Source organism: Brienomyrus brachyistius, chromosome 5, assembly GCF_023856365.1.
Source record: "Brienomyrus brachyistius isolate T26 chromosome 5, BBRACH_0.4, whole genome shotgun sequence".
NCBI lineage: Eukaryota > Metazoa > Chordata > Actinopteri > Osteoglossiformes > Mormyridae > Brienomyrus > Brienomyrus brachyistius.
This window is the reverse complement of record NC_064537.1, coordinates 26,671,273-26,690,411: the sequence shown is the minus strand read 5'-3', so window position 1 is coordinate 26,690,411 and position 19,139 is coordinate 26,671,273. Positions and strand designations below refer to the sequence as shown.

General features: G+C 40.6%; 1 protein-coding gene and 1 long non-coding RNA gene across 2 annotated transcripts in view; both read left to right on the top strand.

The window, feature by feature from the left end:
* Positions 1–19,139, top strand: part of sdk1b (sidekick cell adhesion molecule 1b) — a 293,033-nt gene that overhangs the window by 34,459 nt on the left and 239,435 nt on the right. The window lies entirely within an intron of this gene.
* On the top strand, positions 14,895–18,901 carry LOC125742418 (uncharacterized). Its single transcript, XR_007398098.1, has 3 exons — positions 14,895–15,255; positions 17,389–17,636; positions 18,667–18,901. It is a non-coding gene; the product is annotated as an uncharacterized LOC125742418 (long non-coding RNA).

Genomic DNA, 19,139 nt, shown 5'->3' with positions numbered 1-19,139 from the left:
TAACATAAAATTGACAAGCATAAACATTCAGCTAAGACCAAGATAATCCTTTTTTCTTGGTAAATTGATCGAAGGTTGTAGCAAGACACACCACTGCATTTTTCATGCATAAAAATAAAAGATTGCCCCAGTAAATAAACACTGTTTTCATGTGACCTCTAAAATGGTCAACTGAAACTACAGTTAATCTAGAAACAATGTTAACCTATTGAGAAATTACTATGGGGAATCATGGAAAGGATCCTGGTGGTATTTCAGGGTAAGTAATAAAAGATTTAACTAATTTTTATGAGCAGTAATGGAAAAGGAATTAATTCACGTTTTAAAATATTCCTTAACTCATTACATTAGCATACAAAAGTTGATATATTCAGCTCTTACAGCGTAGAGACCCAGTGATCGCCGTCTGATTGCATATCAATCTGTTTGTACGTTTATGAAAGCAGTACTGAGGCCAGGGAAAGTCCAACGGTAAGTCTCACCGAAAGGTTGGCCAGCAGTCACCGAGGGAGGTGGGAGTCGGGGAACACAATGGGATCTTTATTTCATAGACAGAGAAAAGCAACCGATGAAATGGGACACCAAAACACGACACGCCCTCCCTTTTCTGCCTCACTAAATGGCCTCACTCTCCTCCCAGTGCCACAGGTGGTTCTTATTGTCTCCAGTCCCTGATTAAGGCGATGGGAGCCAGCCGAATCTAGCTAAGGAGAAGCTTTCAGTGTATTTTGGCCTGCCGACTTAACAATAAGCCCGTTGGCTCTGAGCGGCCTTTATTTATTTCCGTTGAAAGTATGTTTATGAACAGGTGGCAAATCCATTAACAGAAAAAGTCAACGTGAGGACATTTCAGAAGCTGAAACCAAACAAGTTAAGGCCGCGAGCGTGATTTCTCTGTTTTTCATCGCTCGGTTCACACTCAGCATTTCAAAAGCATTTCAAGAGCGTTCTCCTCACAGACTTCAAATAAGTCTAATTTGTTTTTTATTTACATTTGCTTTATTCTAATATTAGCTATATGCATTCGCGGCTAATTGAGTTGGTTTTCGAAAGTACAAATACAGAGCCTTGCAAAAGTGCTCGTCGCACATTTTACTGGATAAACAACGTGAACTCAGGGCAGAAGGATGCTGGTACGAGATGCCACTGAGGCCACCAGTGCCCATGCAGGAGCTTCAGGGTGTAATGGCTACAATGGTCACCTCCCCTGAGACTTGTGGCTCCATGGGTTAGGATGCTGTGTCTCATCAGAAGGTCGCCAGTTCAAATCCCAGGGTTGGCAGCATAATGTCACCACTGAGCCCGTTTGCTCCCAGTGGCTCCAGGGACTGGCTGGCCTTACTTTCTCAAAAAAAATATATAGTGCTTAAAAATAGTGCATGTTTATTCTCGCTCATTATATTAGATGCAGCTGTAGCTTACTCGCTTACTTCCATCATTCCTGACTGTACCCCTCCGCACATCCCATGTAACCCATGTCTTTTATCACCCCCCCATTAATAGAATATGCCTCTGTTCACTTTCCATCATCAGCCTTTGTTCCCTGACTCTTGTTGGATGTATGGGCTTTTAAAGATGCCTGGCTCCTTGATTCCCCTTTGCAAAGAGTTCTAATGTTGAGTTTGTACACCTGGAACCGGCATCTTTCTCTCTCTCTCTCTCTCTCTCTCTCTCTCTCTCTCGCCTCTTGGGGGGCTCAGGGAGCTTTCCATACCATGCTGGCAGACAGCTGCATACCTCTGGGAAAGCTGATGTTGCGTTGGTTTCGATCCACACTGGATGAGCACTGCATCTCTAGATGCTCCACAACTGACTGCTGCCAGTGCACGAACACAGGCAAACAAGTCCCTTAAAACCATTTGCGTTAGTCTTGCTGTCTGAGAACAATAATACAAGTTGCTGAGCACCAAAGCCCCAGAGGCATGAATATGCCATGAACAAAGTCATAGCCAAATGAGGTATTTAGGCATGAGACGCCCCGGGCAGTATGAATGCTTTCCTGATACACTACTGGATTGAGTGCATTAATGAAAGTGCTAAGCATTTAAAATGATATTACAAGTATTATCCTTACAAAGCAGGCGTATAGGCATCAAGAAGCGCTTCAGCACTGGAAGCATCTGGCTGTACTTCCACAATTGAGTTTTAGCCATAGTGCTTCTCTTCGGCATTTTTAAAGGAAAGAAGATTCAGATTAAACACCAAGCAGAAGAATCGGCAGAGATTCTGCAGCAATTAATGTGAAAAAGCTTTTGCGGCTCTTCTGGAATTAGAACGTGGCTGAGATACAAAATTAGACCAATAACTTTTATTTTTTTTTCTTTTTACCTTCTCCTTCATGCTTGAGAAAATGAACATTTGTGTAAAGATTACATTATTTTGGAGATCGTGTTCTCCAAAGGGACATGCAAGTGAGGAGAGGTTGGACCAGATAACAGGGTTTGCCAGCATCAAGCATCCCTGAAGCAGATGGGGTTCAGGCCCTTATTCAAGTGCCCAATGGTGATGTCATTATTCTGCCAGACGCAGGATTCAAACCCATGACCTCCCAGACCCTCTGATGTCTAATCTAGTAAGGTACATACCACCCCAATAAGTAAGTTAATGTCAATGACAAAAACAGAACGACCAAACTGAAATCTAGGATGATGAGTCTTGGGATAATTACACATTCTTTCCTAATATAGTGGCATCGGACACCCAGCTCACACTGAGAACTGTTCTACATATTACAAGAATAGCACAAAGAAGACCTTGGTGCTTGGGGACCTTCTAATGATGAGCCAGTCAAAACATTGTTTGTCAGGGATTTGAGTTTGAAACCCAGTATTCCGCATTAGCTATGTGCTGTGAGGAGGCATAGAGAATGCAAATTGTGTGTGGGGGGGTGGGGGGCAAGCATGGCAGGGTTCCCTTCCCTCATTAATCTGCAACAAACCTTTTTGTTAGCTGGGGGCCTGCAGTTCTGCGGGTGCAATTGTGCTCCGTTTTGTGGGTGTCTCAGCGTCTGATGAAGCCTCTGGCACATGGACTGAAAAGAAGCTGCCGCATGATGGTGTGTGTCAGAGGAATTTCGCGCTCTTCTTAACTCCCGCTGCGTTCGTGTCGGGAGACCTGTTAGAATTGGGCCAAAAGACCAGCTGTATTCAGTGTTGTTCGTCGTGTCCTCCTCATGCACACCTCGAAGGCTCTCTGTATACTGTCTCCCAAATCAAGGGGTAGTGTCTCTGAAACCAGTAAAGGCTGTCAGACATCTGACAGCCCTGTAGGGGGTGCTATGCAGCTGTCAGCCCAATAACACTGGATGTCGTTAACTCTTTGCAACACTACAAGAGCGTGTTTTACGTTCTGCATTCTGGAATTTAATCAGTGATGACACTCAGTCTCTGAATAAATTAAATAAATTAGTTTCCTCCTATTTGGGCTGATTTAAAGTAATTTTCTGAATTACATGTATTTATGTTGGTTTCATTGGCTTTACTCTCCTATCTCATTAAGTTTCCTAGTGTAGTCCTGGAAAAATCTAAGTCCCAGAAGATGGTTCATATTTCATCACTTTTCATTCATCTTCACTTCTAGGAATAGATGTATCTAGAATATCTCTGCTGGAAAACAAACAAACGATGCTTAGAATCTCTACGCTTCTCTCAGCTTCCCAGATGGATGCAGATGATTATTTTTCCATGATATCATGTTATAATACATTGTTGTCTCCAAGAGTATAGTGACATTGGTTAAATCGATCGCGGATCAGCCAGTCTCTTATCGGTTTAAAGGAATTGCAGTCGAAACTGGATTGTCGGCACCGGTCTTGTCTAGGTGAATCATGTAAAGTAAAGATGCAAATCTGCATTCATTTGTTCTGTTCATCCAATATTATCAGTAATCATTCTCTCACAATTTGGTTTATCCATGATATGGTGTGAGATCTATGCATCGTAACATACATGACCCAAGTCTAAATGCTCAGAGGCATTCAGGTGTCAAAGACATTGTTGACTTCGTCATGAGTTTGATTCGGAAAGCTGTAATAGTTAATCCCTGGGATGGCTACCAACTTACTTTTATCACAGATTTCAGCCACAAGTACAACTAGGTCAAATTAGTTTCAGAAGGACAGTTTTGACATTTTTTTTTTAAGACGGTGTTCTGAGAAGCAAAATCCTTAATACTGAAAGTTTATTGAGTTTATCTTCCTTAGCCTGTTTTTGTAGAGACACCCTTTCAGGTCGTTAGGTTTCTGTGCCTTTTATCCCTGTTCATGAGATCGATTACAGTGCAGAAATTCCCTCCTGAGTTTGCTGGTCCTCACTGCTGGGCCACCTTCAGGCTTCATTCTGATTGTCAGGTTTGACGCTGGCTGAAGCAGTAACTTTGAGCCTACGTCCACCTCTATGTACTGTCTTTCAGACTGCTGCCCTGTGTCACTAATTGCGTTGAATTTTGCAGACGGATTATCTGACCGCCTCCTGCAACAAAACTTTTATGTTCAGCTTCTGTATTGTTTTGATTCCGAGTTTATCTTCATGAGCAGACTACACCTTGCTTTTAGGCCTGATGGTGTTGCATTTTCGATCTAAAAAAATTATAGCTCTTAGAGCCATCGAATTCCTGAGAGTTACCACTGACAGGCACAGTGTCACAAATTACCTTTAATGACTAGGCTATGGTGGCGAAATGGACTTAAATCCACATTCCTCCGTCGCTGTGACCAGAGAGCGAGATATGGGTTCCTGTGGTTCATTGCACGTAAAGATCGTGTAGCGAGTAGAGCCGTGTTACTGTGTTATCAAGCATTCCCAACTGTATTCTGACTCTATGTTCCACAGATAGCTACAGTTTACCATACACCAAAGAACATATTCATTTTATGTAAATCAGAAGCTTCTTAGCAGTCTAATTGTGTTGCAATTATTTAGAATTGCTGCAGAGACTTCATACATTTTCTTAATTGAGAGCATTGTGCATGTAAGTTGGCAAGTCAACAAATAAAAAGCAGGTCAGTACAGATTGCAGTGCAGTAATATAGGGTAATTTTATTCATTGTTAAAGTTGTATTCTTTAGCGGAGGACAATCCCCTTATTTCATAAATCAAATAATTTTTGCAATACACTCATTCAGCAATATATATATATATATATATATATATATATATATTTTTTTTTATTTAATTTAATTTTTTATTTTATTTTTTTTTTTTTTTTGAACATTTAGCACTGATTTGTAAAACCAGATGTTTAGGCCAGAGTGTATCAGAGTCACTATTTAGGGTTTAATTATTAGGATGTTAATCAGGCTTGTGGAGCTTTAAACAGACAATAGAAACTTCTATATATGTATATAACATGCAGTTGCTCTAACAGGATTTTTTCGAGGTTATGTCTGTGACTTAAAGGCTGTTCATAGACTTAATTTATGTATGCTTGGCCAGAATCTGTCAAACATTTGCGTTCCGGAGGTTTACGAATGTTGTATTTATACAGGGTAAAGTACCTAACTTTGAGAGTAAGATACCAGCCTGTCGAGGAATTTTCTTTGACTTGGGTAAGAGCCATTTGGATAGAACACACAACCTACTCAAAACTAAACAAACTAGTTTTAACAGCAACCAACCCTTCACGGATAGCATCCTTTTGTGGAGTATTGCTCTAAATACTTATGAAATACTGTAAAAGCAGCTTGTTTATTTTTACGCATTGATTGTTGGTTTTTGCATAAATATATAACAGTATTTTGAAAGTTGACCTACTTTGGCCATTCTGTGGCTTTGTGGAATGTTATGAGCAAATAATTCTGGATTAATTCACAGTCAAATTTTGCTTAAAACTCAGTTGAACCAGAAATCCAATTTGAATGGTTTACTGTATTGAAAAAAGATAATAACATTCATTTCTAAAAAGAATATACTGAATTTTTAAACCTCTTGCATTCACCCATTCCACTCCTGGGACACCCCACTGTGGGCCCTCTGGTCTCTTTGTCTCACTATGATCCTGTGAGCTTAACCATTTGGAAAATGGAGTGATGGCTGGCTGAATTTCATTCCAGAGATAGGATGCTAAAAAGTGGTTAAAATGTTTAAAACCCAAGTACCGATGTTAAACAGAAGGGTATTTTTTTCTTTGTTGATGTATAATAATATAAACTATAATTTTCCTCAAATACATGGCTAACACAGGCTTGAAAACAATACAAAGAGTTTGCATTCACAAATGACTCTTTCAGCACCTGCTTTACAGTCCTTCTTCGCTGCCCTTCACTAATCGTTGAAATTTCACTATTAAAAGGCCAAAAAGTTCTAGTGGACCCCATTTTCATGCTTCTGTGATTCCATAGAAAATAAAATCAGGAGAGCGGAGTGCAGGAGTGAAATCGCTTTGGTTTGATTGACTAATTTGACTTCACTATGTAGGTATATGCTATTACATGGTCATTATTGGAGACTCCTGGTTCATGTTTGAGCGAATAACATTGGCAGCTTTATAAAAGAGTCTTTGGGAAATGTCAGGGATGTCAGGCACTCTTGAGAGATAATCTGTGAAGAATTTTGCGTAAGATTCTGGGATGAAAAAGAGATTAATGATCAGGTCAGCTCTTGGTGTTGTGTGGGAATGTGTTCCCCATTGTCTTACCTACAGCGTACTGCGGCAGATTCACATAACTAAGTGAACCCTATTGACCCTGTGAGAAACAGAGCACTCACTGAACAGTCCATTAAAAAGCCAATTTCTTTCGAGACTGTTGGCTGTTTGCGTCGAAACATGCCCAGGCAAGTCTAATTTCACGTTCTGCCATTTTGAATCCCCCGTCTAGTGTGTGCTCTTTCCATTTGATAAAAGCCACACACAATGTCTTGACGTAGTCTTGGACTGTATTTTTACTAGTTAGAAGGTTATGAGACTGATTGAATAAGTTATGACTCTCATACTTTGTTACTGAATTTCGATGTTTCCTTAAAATCCCAGATTCTGTTTGAGAAGCCTCATTTATTTTTGTGTGGCAAATGGCAGTAAACGTGTCCGCAGTGTGTTACTCCGGCATTCTTGCCTATGAAAGTGATTTACGAAAAACTCTGTATTTTCATGCTTTCACTGGGAAAATCAGAGCGATGCCTCGCACGTAGGCCAATGTTTTCCTGCAGTGTGAAACCCCAGAGTATACTGTACACCTCTGAATAAAATACCGGTTTTAACTACCTGTGAATCCACTGAGGAAAACAAATGACCATTTTGAAATGCCTGTTTTCAGTGAATAAATGAGTGTGACACACTGTAATTAAATAAGCTAATGAGAAAATCACATTGAATGCAAAACTCACCAAAATTTTCTCTTTTTTTTCCGGTGACTCTTGGGACAATCCTGGCATCTTTTGAGCAGGTAAGACAGTTGCCCTGTGTATTTCATAGTGGGTACATAATTATAATGGACCTTTGTCCTCTAGAGAAGTATGATAATTTATTGCATTTCACTCCACTTCCTAGTCCTCCAAATCATTGTCTGATAACTAGTTTCTAGTGTTGACCCAGGGGTGGTAAACTTCAGGGGCGTCTTTGGGATTGTTTTTCTTTTTTGTTGCATTCTGAGTGGGCTTCAGGTTTGGCCTCCAGTCGGCCTGGAATACTACACCACCTGACCTGATGAGGTCACTGCTGTTGGATGATGTCATACCGTATCTTAGCTTCAGCTTGGCTACAATGATTACACTTGGGGAAACTGTCACTTGTGTCTGTATTGGTTTGATTATATCTGTATTCCAAAAGAAGGGCAAGGTGTTTTTATGAGTAAAAGGTACTTAGGTTTGCTAGTAGGAAAAGAAAACAAGGACAAATGTCTTCGTAGATTAAGCATGATAAAATTTAAAACTGTTTCTGCTGTTCAGTGGCTAACTAATGTGCTCTTGACTGGACAGAAATGGCGCGCAGAGTGTTTTCAAGTACAAGCATCGTATTTGGACCACGATTGCTGAAAGTTCCCTCACACTGGCTGTGAAAGCTTTGTTTTGGCAACAGACTTAATGGCATTAGTAAATAGAAATGCGTTTGTTTTCAAAAACCTTCTCTCCAAAGTAAATTTTAATTACTTTTTGGCTCAGAGAGTTGCTGCTATGAGCTGTTATCTAGCCTAGGATGCCTTTCAGTCAACGTGGTTGAAAACGGTTCACAAAGCTTTAATGACAAAAATGTTCATGGTCGTTGATATGACACCGGTATCACTAAATGTTACATAAAGCCGGCATAAGACACTTTACAAAGGAGCTTGTGAAGATATCTCTGACAGGTTGCCAGACTGGCGTGTGAGATGTGCTAGTCAGATATTTCCTCCTCTGTGCAGTTAAAATCTGCTGGTTTTGAATTGTTATCTGAAAAGAAAAATTATTCTGGTTATTCCATCTCAGTTCCGATTGAGTCCGATTCGTTAATATAATTGTTTTTGTCTAGGGATCTTACAGTGAATGGCTGGAACAAACTGGTTGCTTTTATATTTATAATGTACTGAAATCCATCAGTGTTGCTTGAGGGTATTAAATGGGTAAGGCCTTTTTAATTGTTAATTTCTTGATTAGCTGATTAACAAGTTTTATGTAACAGGTTCTTATCGGAGATTTTGTTTGGCAATTCGCTATAGCCCACTTCAAAGATGCAGTACCACCCTGAACTTTTCTAGACAATACCCAGATGGGCTATATGCATCAGAATCAAATGTCAGAATCTGTCCTACTGGACATTAAATGGATTTTACCCTGCTAGCTCCCGAGTACAAAGTCCGAGTAATTTCCAATTGACCCTCACGTGTGAATGGAGAATGAAGAATTCTGGGAAATTCACCATGGGTTAATGGGCACGATGATGATGTTTCTGTCATGTGACTAGTGTGTAAAAAAAACAGAAGAATACAAACATCTATGGGTGAAAAAGAAGGGTCAACACACGGAAGATCGCAACAAACATGGCTACCTGGAGAGATGACGAGATTTGGGAACTTCTGTTAGTAATACTGCAAACAAAACACTGCAATTTCCAGTGTACTTTTTGCATCATACCCTGGTGCCTGCATGCTCTACACCGCCCCTCGTTTAAACCAACCAAAGTATTTCCAGTGGGTGGAAAGGCGTCTTGCATGGAGAGTCTTTGATTGTGTGCCACGTGTGAAAGGGTGACTCCGGACAATGTGCGCACCTGATTCTCTAGACAATGTCTGCAGTTCATGTATGAAAACAGCTTATGACTTCTGTCAAAGTTTCAGAATATTTCGGCATGCGTCGACTTGTATGATTGACAGTTAGGCAAGAGTCAAAATGAGTGGCATGTTTACTCCGCTTGGGCCGATCACAAAGAGAACATCACTGTTTTATGACAAGGAGCGGGATGGCATTTCAAGGAGCCAAGTCAACACGATGGGTAAAATAGTGAAGGATGCGCAAACAAATGTAGTACTGCGTATAAACTGCGGCTGGTAAGTGATCAGGGGAAGGAGATCTTTTGGAAGGTATTGATGGTTTTCTTTGGGAATTAATTAACTGTGAGGGTTACCAGGCTCCTTTGTTTATCCCACTTGTGCGTAGTGACAATGCTGCTGTGCTCCGTGGTCATCTGGTAACGTAAATCGCCACATATATGGATGCCACCAGAAACCTGCCTGAAAGCCTGCTGTCACATGTTGGGTGACATCCGCAACATAAAAGCAATCAGCGTGTACTTAAAGGGGGAGATTGAATTACATTGTTGTTATTGTCAAGGCGACAGCATTGAAATGTATTCTTTTGTAACTGCATTATATAAAAACTTTATTGGCCCGGATTTGACTGGCAGGACCCTTTTACTGTTCCTGACATGTGAAAATTTCACTTGTTAAATCCCAGCGGAGTGTCTGTGCAAGTTCAACTACGCAATGCACAGAAATGCTGATGGAAGGAAAGGGAACATTAAAGCCATTCCCACCCCACCCATAACATTACTGAATTTTGTTGTGGGTTGTATACATCAGCCATTAAGGTAATATATGTAAATGGATAAACCCACCAATCAGTATGAATAATTCACCCAAAAGAAAATGAAAGAGGAGCTCGCTCAGTGGCAACATTTCTCATTTCCTAACTAGCTAGAAGGCTGCCACAGCCTTTTTTTTTCAAGCTGAAATGTTTCTTCACTTATAGCCGGCGAGTTAATACGATCTATTTTGTATTTCTTCCTGGTGTCCCTGAGCCAGCGTCAGCTTGGAATGGCTGAAACTGTCGTCCGATGAAATGCAGTGTAAATCAAAAGATGCAACAAATGACAGTCAGCAGTTTGTGGCTGTGACCGTTATGAGCTGAGAGATGTTTAGCTTGTGACTAGGAACTTCAGTGCAGTTACTGTGAGCTCACGGTAGCCTGGTGCCCTATTAAAACAAGGTGCCTTGGGATTGCCTTCATTTTGCAGTCACCTGTATGTAGGTTAGGTGGAAACTGGGTGGGTGTTTATGCTGCATTGCCCTCTTTCCAACACCGATGATTATTTCCCTGAACGACCAATAAAAAAAGTCTAGAAGGACTATCAGCAAATCATATGATAGATTTGATCAGCACGTACCAGCCTTCTGAAGCCCGGAGTTTCCCCCTCCTGTCCAGTGTATGCCTCGGCAGGTTAGACTCATGATTGGATAGGTTTGAGTCCCATCCTCGGCAGAAAGAAAAATGATTGGTTCAGCGAGATAACCAATCAGATAGTAGGGGAGGTGGAACCCACCAACCAGATGTCTTGAGCAAGGCCCCAGATATCTGTGCCTGGACCCCAAGCTTTGCTCTAACGAGATGTATCTAAGGAGAGCGGTATGGGACATGTGGAAAGAAGCATTCCAATGAACTTGTGCAAATGGCTAATAAAGAATTTCCTTCCATCCATTTTCCAACTACTTCTCCTGGTCCGTGTGGTGGTGATGGGGACCCTAATTCTAGTTTTATGCTAGCATAAAGGAAGGTGTGTTATCATTCTCCCTTTATTCAGCGACCAGACGCACTTCAACAGAAAAGCAGGAGCGGCGGAGCAGATTTCTCCCATGATGCCCTGCTCGTGCCACTCCATCTTCCTAAGCTCTTTGTTCTCCGGCTCCCAGTGTTTGTTACTCAGCCCGTATTGTCTGCAAGCATTTATAAAAGGGGTGAGAGACACAGCTGGCTCCAGCCTTTCTGTTTGAAACGGATGTCTGACTTAACCTTTTGTGTTTTTCAACATGCGGAGCCCCTTTTTTATTCGGTTGACTTTGCGAACCTTAAAGAAGGCAGTCGCTCCAATGGCAGGATACCTCTGATTCCTGCCACTCTGGGACCCGGGGCGTTTGCCAGAGAATATCGACGTGGCGTGGAAACGTTCAAGGTCTTGTAGCAATGCAAAATACCCAGTGATACATTTGCTGCTTGGAGGTGCCAAGGATGCTGTTGGAATATCAGTGTGGGGTTAGGGTTATGGGGCTGTTTGTAACTTACAGAAGGAAAATCAGGAGATACAAACTGGAAAATGTCCAAAGAACTGTAGGGGCAACATATGAATACATTACATTGTGTGATGAATACATTTCAGGTCTGGATATTTAAGAACAGCAGCTACTTGGTGTGTTCAGCAGGCCCTGAAAAGGTCGCAAATCTAGGAAACATCCTGGCTGAAATGGTGTAACTGGAACTACGTTGTCCGTTCATGTGCAGTCATCGGATTACACAAAATTACTGTTCATTTACAGTTTGGCAGCCTGCTTTTGTGTACACTAGGAAATGATGGTTATAGTTCATCTTGTTCCACCCCTGGAAATTGTGTTGACTGGGTTCATCTGGCATCAACGTGGAAGCAGTGAGATCTTCATGATACGCTGTTGCTGGGAAGTTTTTGCGGTAGACGAAGTGATGGTGGTCTGAGAGATGCGGCTGAGTGGTTTGGTGCTGGGAGCGTATAGCTCAATCAGCATATGCTGTCTTTAACTCTGAGGAAACGCAGCAGTGATTAAACCTCTTTTGATGTAATATCCTGAGGCTTTTTAAACATGCTGTCAGTCTCTGGGAGAGAATCATGGTGAGTTTCTTCTGCAGTTGGTCTGCTAATGGAGAATCCTGCACAAACTCTCCTCCCCAGTTAGAACTATTCTGTTGCTGAGGTGTGTCTTTTGAACTTTGCCTAATTCGTTGGTTAAATCAGGGCTCAGGTGTTCCTCATGTGCTTTAGAGGACATGAGAGATTTTACACATGCGATATAGATGCCAGCATCAATGGGTTAATATCTTGCTCTGTGCTGATGCCCTATAGAGGATTAATGATGTAAGATCACACGCAAAACTGTGTGTCAAGGGGGCGTCGCTGGCATTACGGCTGTGCATGTTTTCAGACCATTATTTCCTTAAAACTTGTAATTAGTTGTTTTTTTGAAAGTCTTTTAGAGGAGCAATGAATACATTTAGGTTTAGGTTTTAATTTTTCTTAGGTTTAAACATAATTAAAAAAGAAACGATCCCTTATTGCTTTTTAAAATGTGGCCTGTATTTATGAAAAATAAAAACCAGGTAGTTACCTTGAATTGTTTTTAGAATGCATCTCAGGAGACCAGGAAGCTTGGAGGAGGTAGGAAACATTCAGCTTTTACTTAAAATGAAAACATCCAGTGAGTGTATTGATATAAAAAGCCACAAATGTTGTAGAAGCCAGCTGGCCCTACATGACTGCATGGACGTTTCCCCATCCTTTATCAAACACAAAGGACCTTTTACTACCATCCCCTTGCCCCTTACGTAATTTCTCCCCTTGGCCAATGATAATTTAATCAGTCAGAAGGCAGTCCTTTGTATGTCCTTAAATTACAACCTAAATGTATACAGCGGTCTAGCTGAAATCAATCAATTTGTTATTAGAATCAAGCTAAATCTAATCCTGTTAAATACTGTCTTTGAGAGTTCAATAATAATTTGAAATAGGAAAGGCGGGTGCGGATACAGGTGGTTCAGGTGAGAGACAAGTCAGGCCATGACAGGTAGCTAGGTATTGTATATGGCATTCCTGTTATTCATTTAATCTCCTCAAATAAGACTTTATGATAATTATATGATAGCAGTTCACTGACAATAAATTAATCTCTTGGGTTGTGTTGCTATTTGCAAGCACACAGTAAGTGATTCTGACAGTATATTTTATCCATAATGAGCCTGGGATAGATTAACAAAATGGAAGCAGTAATCTTTCTGTGCCCTGAGATTTACTCCTTATTCACAACAATTTAAGATCCAGCAGACTGATTATGTTACCCTGATTACTTCCCCCACGCCTGACACCGGGCCTTGCAATAAGTACAATACAGTATGTGTTTGTTGTCGAAAGCAGTCCTCCATCCATCTTTCAGTGGATTATTTTGGGCTGGGTGTCGGGGGCCTGGACTTTCTTTTAGGCAGCGTAGGCCACAAGGTTGAGGGACACCCTGGATGGGATGCAGATCCATTACAGGAGACACACACTCTAGGGACGATTTAGAGATTCGACTTAGCTGCATGTTTTTGGACTGTGAGGGTAATTTCCATATGTGTAGAATGAGAAGGATTCAAACCCTACGATCCATGAGAAGTAGAATGCTAGCATCTGAGCCACATTCTCATACTTGTGATGTCTTTCATGTTATAGATACAAAATGAGCACTTTAAAACGTGTTCAGAAGGTCAATGTTATGAACACATACTATGTGTCCGGTGTATAGACTTGACTTATTTGCTCAGTATTATAGCTGTTTTATATAGTTGAAGAGATGTAGTTTTGAAAGAGGGCTTTCTTTTCCCTGTCCTGTTGCATCATCAGGTGATGATTAATAGAGTCAGTTGGATGTTAAAATTAAATTGTTTTTTTTTTTTTAATCTAATATTAATATTTGGATAAAATCTTCATCTGTTGGTGTCCCATACAAATGGAATGGAAGACTTAAAAATGTATGATTCTGTATGAGACTAGTGATAAAGAAATTGGCCAGGAGCTCTTGGATTGAAATGTGGCCGTGCTGAGCCTATTTGGCGAACCTTTCCACGAACAGAAGACTGGATGATGTATCGCCCAGATCTGTAGGCAGAAAAGATCTGTAGGTAGAATAGGAATGTAGTCCAAAACTGCTCCCACTACCAAGCTTGACAGCTGGTATAGGAATATATTGCTGGCAGGTAGTAGTACCTTTCAGCCAAAAGTAGAGCATTCTTCCAGTAATCCACAGGATCAACCAGTATTGAGAGGACGTACGGTGTTTATTTTTGAGAGCAAAGGATTCCCCCTGCTTACCTTAGTTTAGCTTGTATTCTACCGCTAAGGTATAAATATCAGAGTTTCTGAGGATTCTTTTGCCGGTCCCCTATATTTTTTTTGATGTCACTGGACCATTTTCCAGGATGTCTATATTTAGGTAAAATCGCATTTTTATATGTTGTCACAGTGACCACAGACTGATGATTTTGAAAATATTTAACACTGGTTGTATCACTTATAATACTGATGATCATATAGATGTGCTTCCCGAGATCTCCTTAAATATTTAAGTGCAGCAAATCAGAGCAGGTTTCTTACATATATATAACGAGGGTACTAGCTAAACCGGCACACTTCGTATCTGATTGTTTAACTACCTGATTACACCTGCCTATGTTGACTCAGCTAATGACCCTTGTGATTCACTTGTTTCTGCCCATGCATAGATTCACATTTTCATCTTGTTCTAGTACATGAATCAGATGCTCTAGAGCAGGGCTGTCCAATCCTGCTCCTGGAGAGCTACCACCCTGCAGAACTTAGGTACAGCCCTAATTTAACACACGTGATACAGATAATTACTATGTGTTTCAGGTGTGTCAAATTAGGGCTGTAAATAAACTCTGCAGGGTGGTAGTTCTCCAGTCCCTGGATTGGGCAGCCCTGCTCTAGACCAGTGTTCCCCAACCTGGTCCTGTGGGGCCCGCAGCCGGTTGATGTTTTTGCTTCCTCCCCCCCGAGCTCGCTGCCAGACAGTTCACATTTTTGCTCCCTCCCAGCTCCCAGCAAAAACGCGGACTTTTTGTGGGTCCCTGAGGACTGGATCATGGAAACACTGCTGAAGAGGTTAGGGGCATGCGCTGACAGCGCGTTGCTGCACCCACCACGCAACAAACCACCTCAGAGATGAGACCCCGAGTACAACCATGTGGCGGGTGACACCTCAGCACCACGCTAGTCCGAATGGACCAGTGTGAGTTTTTTTCCGGTGCCTGGAGTGCTAGACAGCATATAAAATGTAATGTGAGTAAATCCCTTTCAAACTAAATTTTTAGTGGAAGTTTTTGTGGCCTGCTGTCACTGAATTTCTAGGGTGTTGTTAATATAAATAATGTATGGGTCGCTTTTTATTTGTATTTGTATCAGATTTTAGATGTTTCACTGTTTGGGTTAGACCTCACTTTTCTGTTAGATATTTGGGTGACACTTTACGTTTAACTACACCTTCATAATGCCTTTATGATGCATTCGTATAACATTTATAAGCAGCATACCAGTTTTTGTCCAAAGGGACTTGCAGATGAGTGCATGGAAGTAAGATAAGATCAGATTTACTGATCTCAGGGGGAAATTCTTGAATAACAGTAGTAACTCTATTAACAGCAGGCCAAGGTTAAGCACAACCAGTAAATCGAGTCTGTGTTGGGCAGTCTTGGTCCATCCATCCTGGATTTCATGATACAGCATAACTTGGTATGAAAAATGCATCATATATAATATAATTGGGATGATTTGACGGATCCTGTCAGAGATACCTGGCCTCGTGAACCAGTTCAAGGTCATTAACATTGTTCCCTGTTGCCCAGTTTGAATTCTGATGATCAAACCCACTGATCAGTAGGATTGTAGCAGTTTTAATATTGTATTGACTCCTCTGATCTTCATTCTCAATACTTTATTGAACATACTTGTGTATATGGTAAAAGACTAATAGAAGCTACTCTGGCTAAGCCAAAGTACTGTACCAAACTCAAGAGGAACGGAACCATGTTTCCCTGCTATAAATCTGCAGGCACCCTCTGTCCCGTGTGGTTACATACATTGGTATACGTTGTGAAGAGTATGGCATGTATTTTGAGTATTGGGGCTTCAGTACGGCCTCCAGTCTCTAAGGCAGCAGAATGTGGAACAGTGGCTATCTGCCTGCTTGCCATCCTTCCTTTCAGGCACTTTCTTGATATATAATAAGTTCCTTCTCAAGAGAAGCTGCATAATTTGGTGCCAAAGAATTGCTAACAGTATTTGCGAAGTGCTCCTACGTTAACGATAAGCTTATCGGAAACAAACGGCTTTACCTGTATCCCCGTGTCGACTAGCGTCGCTAACCGAAGCCTCTCTGGCAGTGATGCCGTTCCCCATGAGGCTCCAGCGGGAGCCGCACTGGGATTTTAAAACTCCAGGCTAATAATCTGGCTTTCCTCCATTTTTCCCGGGACCGCCTGGTTCTGTTCATGTCATGCTTCGTAAACATGTCCAGGCCTCTGACAGTGTTAATGGGATACCTGCATCTCCCTGAACACAATTAGCCGCGATGATGTGATGAAGGGTGCCTGCAAGTCTGCCTTCTCTCAAGACGTTTCCTGTAATGAGACTGATAAAAAGTAACCGTAAACATCGCATGGGGGTTCAGTGAATATTCAACCATTCATTTGCATTTTATTGTCACCCCCCCCCCCCCCACTCCCACATATACAGTTGGCATCCAGTGTCTGTTCAAGAATTAAATCAAACATTGTAAATTGGCTTATTGGACTCCGATTTGGCTGGGATGCATTCCTTTTCAGGAAGTAGCTTTTCATGACGGTTGTATTGCTGGAAATGTGTCTAAATATATCCTTTGAATGGTTTAAGCACTGTGAAAATGTGCATTTTCTGGTAAGTTTTAAAACTAATCTGTGCCTTTTTCCATAATTAATTTGGAAATTAAATTGCATTGTAAATAAATTCTGAGTATTAACACACAATAGCCTTCAGCGCATAGTGTTCTGCACCTGGCTTTGAGACATTTTGCTATGGTTAGGATTAGGGTGGTTTAGCAAATTAATTGGTTGTCTGTTTTTTTTCAGTGTTTTTCTAAACCTCTGAAATCAAATTCAGATTTAAGAACAATGAGCTTAAAAATCTCAAAAATTAATGTATTAGTTTTCTTATGCAAGCTTCGTTATAAAAACCATTCACGAAGTATATTGGGATGTAAAAATGTTATTATAAATTTACTTTAAATGAAGACAGCAATAACAGATTAGTATTTGGTGACCTTTGCTTAGAGTTTATTTTGGACATTTTAGTCTTTTCTGTCAGCAGCAAATTAATGTATGACTTCATTTTTACAGGTGATTCCTGGGGGTAAACTGTATGCACTCTGTTCTTTTTCAGCTAAAATGGACTGTTGAACAGACCGAAATCTAAGCTGGTGGTTGCCATCAGAATAATAAAACTCAAAACCGCTGTGCGACTATGACTAGAGTGCCCTGCAGAATTATTAGCAGCTTTGTTAAAACTGAGCTTAAAAAAATGTATGACAAAGTATTGACCTCAACCTCAGTGAACACCTGTAGAGCGAACAGAAGTGGACCTGTGGTTCTTGAGATGAGAACCGACTCAGTGCCAATGTGTTTGCAAAGGTAGGTTGCACAAAGTACACAATGCAGGGGTGCCAATAATTGTGGCATATAAAAATATTTTTTGATGAGGATGCTCTTTTGCTAGAATTAATGAACTTCAATTAAAGGCTGGATTTTTTTTTTTCATTTTCAGATTCAGCTAATTGATCATAAATACATATTTTTCAGTCTTTTTTTTTTATTCGTTTTTAGCAGGGGTGCCAATAATACTGGAGGGCGCTGTATTTATTACTTACTGTTCTCTTTTTTTGTGTGTTTGGTTTTAACGATGGTTGGCAGATAAAAGAATTAGCAGTGTTATTCTGCAATATTAAGGGTGTAGTTTTTATACTCTGTGAAGCGTCTAATTCTGCAAGCTGTTGTGCACCACTCGTGTAAAGAATGCTTTGCCACAAGATTAGAGAAGCGACCCCGGAACATCATTTTTCATTATGTTTTTCAATAATTAGTAAGGGATTCCTGGTTGAGAGTGTAGCTAGCGAGTTGGCTGCACCCTTCCATGGTGAGTGGTACTGGACATTGAATCAAAGTGTAGAGGCCAAGGTTTTAAAGATAAATTGGGGAGACACTAAAGTATTACTGTACATCAAATACTGCTAGCTAAAGATTTCAGTGAAATCTATTGTTAAACGTATATATTATTTGCTCTACATGAAATCAAACCTTGATTGGCTCAAGTTTTTTATAAAAACTAAACTGTCTTCTGAAAACATACGAGCCATCTGTACCTTAGATAAGAGAACTCTTCTTTTTTAGTTTTTATTAGAACCACTGTAAATAATTACCTGCACTGGACAGAGTGGGCTGCATTTATTTGTGAATGCATTAGCTGACTTGACCATATTAACTCGTGTGTACTGGGCTTTAATTTCTCGAGCATTGTTACTAGTGATGGTTATTAGCTGAATTAGAGTATAATGCTATGATTTAAAATGATTATTTTAAAAAGGATTTTAAAAAGTTTAAGAGCATGTGCATTTTTGTGTTTAAATTGGCTTGTGTTTCTCTCATTTTCCTGTTCATTGCCAAGCAATCCGAGGATGTGTCATCATTCCCAAGAAATCAAAGGAAATTAGCCGCGGATGGCCGATAAAACAATTACTCGCTGAAAAACTTTTGAGGGACGCATTTGTCCATAAAATCAAGTCCGGAGTCCCAGTCGCACCTCCTATTTCTGATCCATTGCTTCCCAATAAAAAAAAAAACTGTGCTTAGTTCTGCTTTCTGAAATGTATTTTTCAAATGACAGGTTTGATTTATTGCGGTCTGGGCTTACATATAACAATAAACATTTTAAGGTATGCCCACTTCTTGCTTTGATCAGTCTTTCTTGTCTAAATTAGGTGTGCCATATGAATTTGCTGAGGCATTTAAATTTTTATAGATTACAAATATATTAATGTTTTTTTTTTTTTTTTCGATGTACAACCTGTGTTTAGCAAGGTGGAACAGTTTTCTGTGTGCATTCTTAATGCTCGGAGAGCCAGTGTCATTACGTCTAGT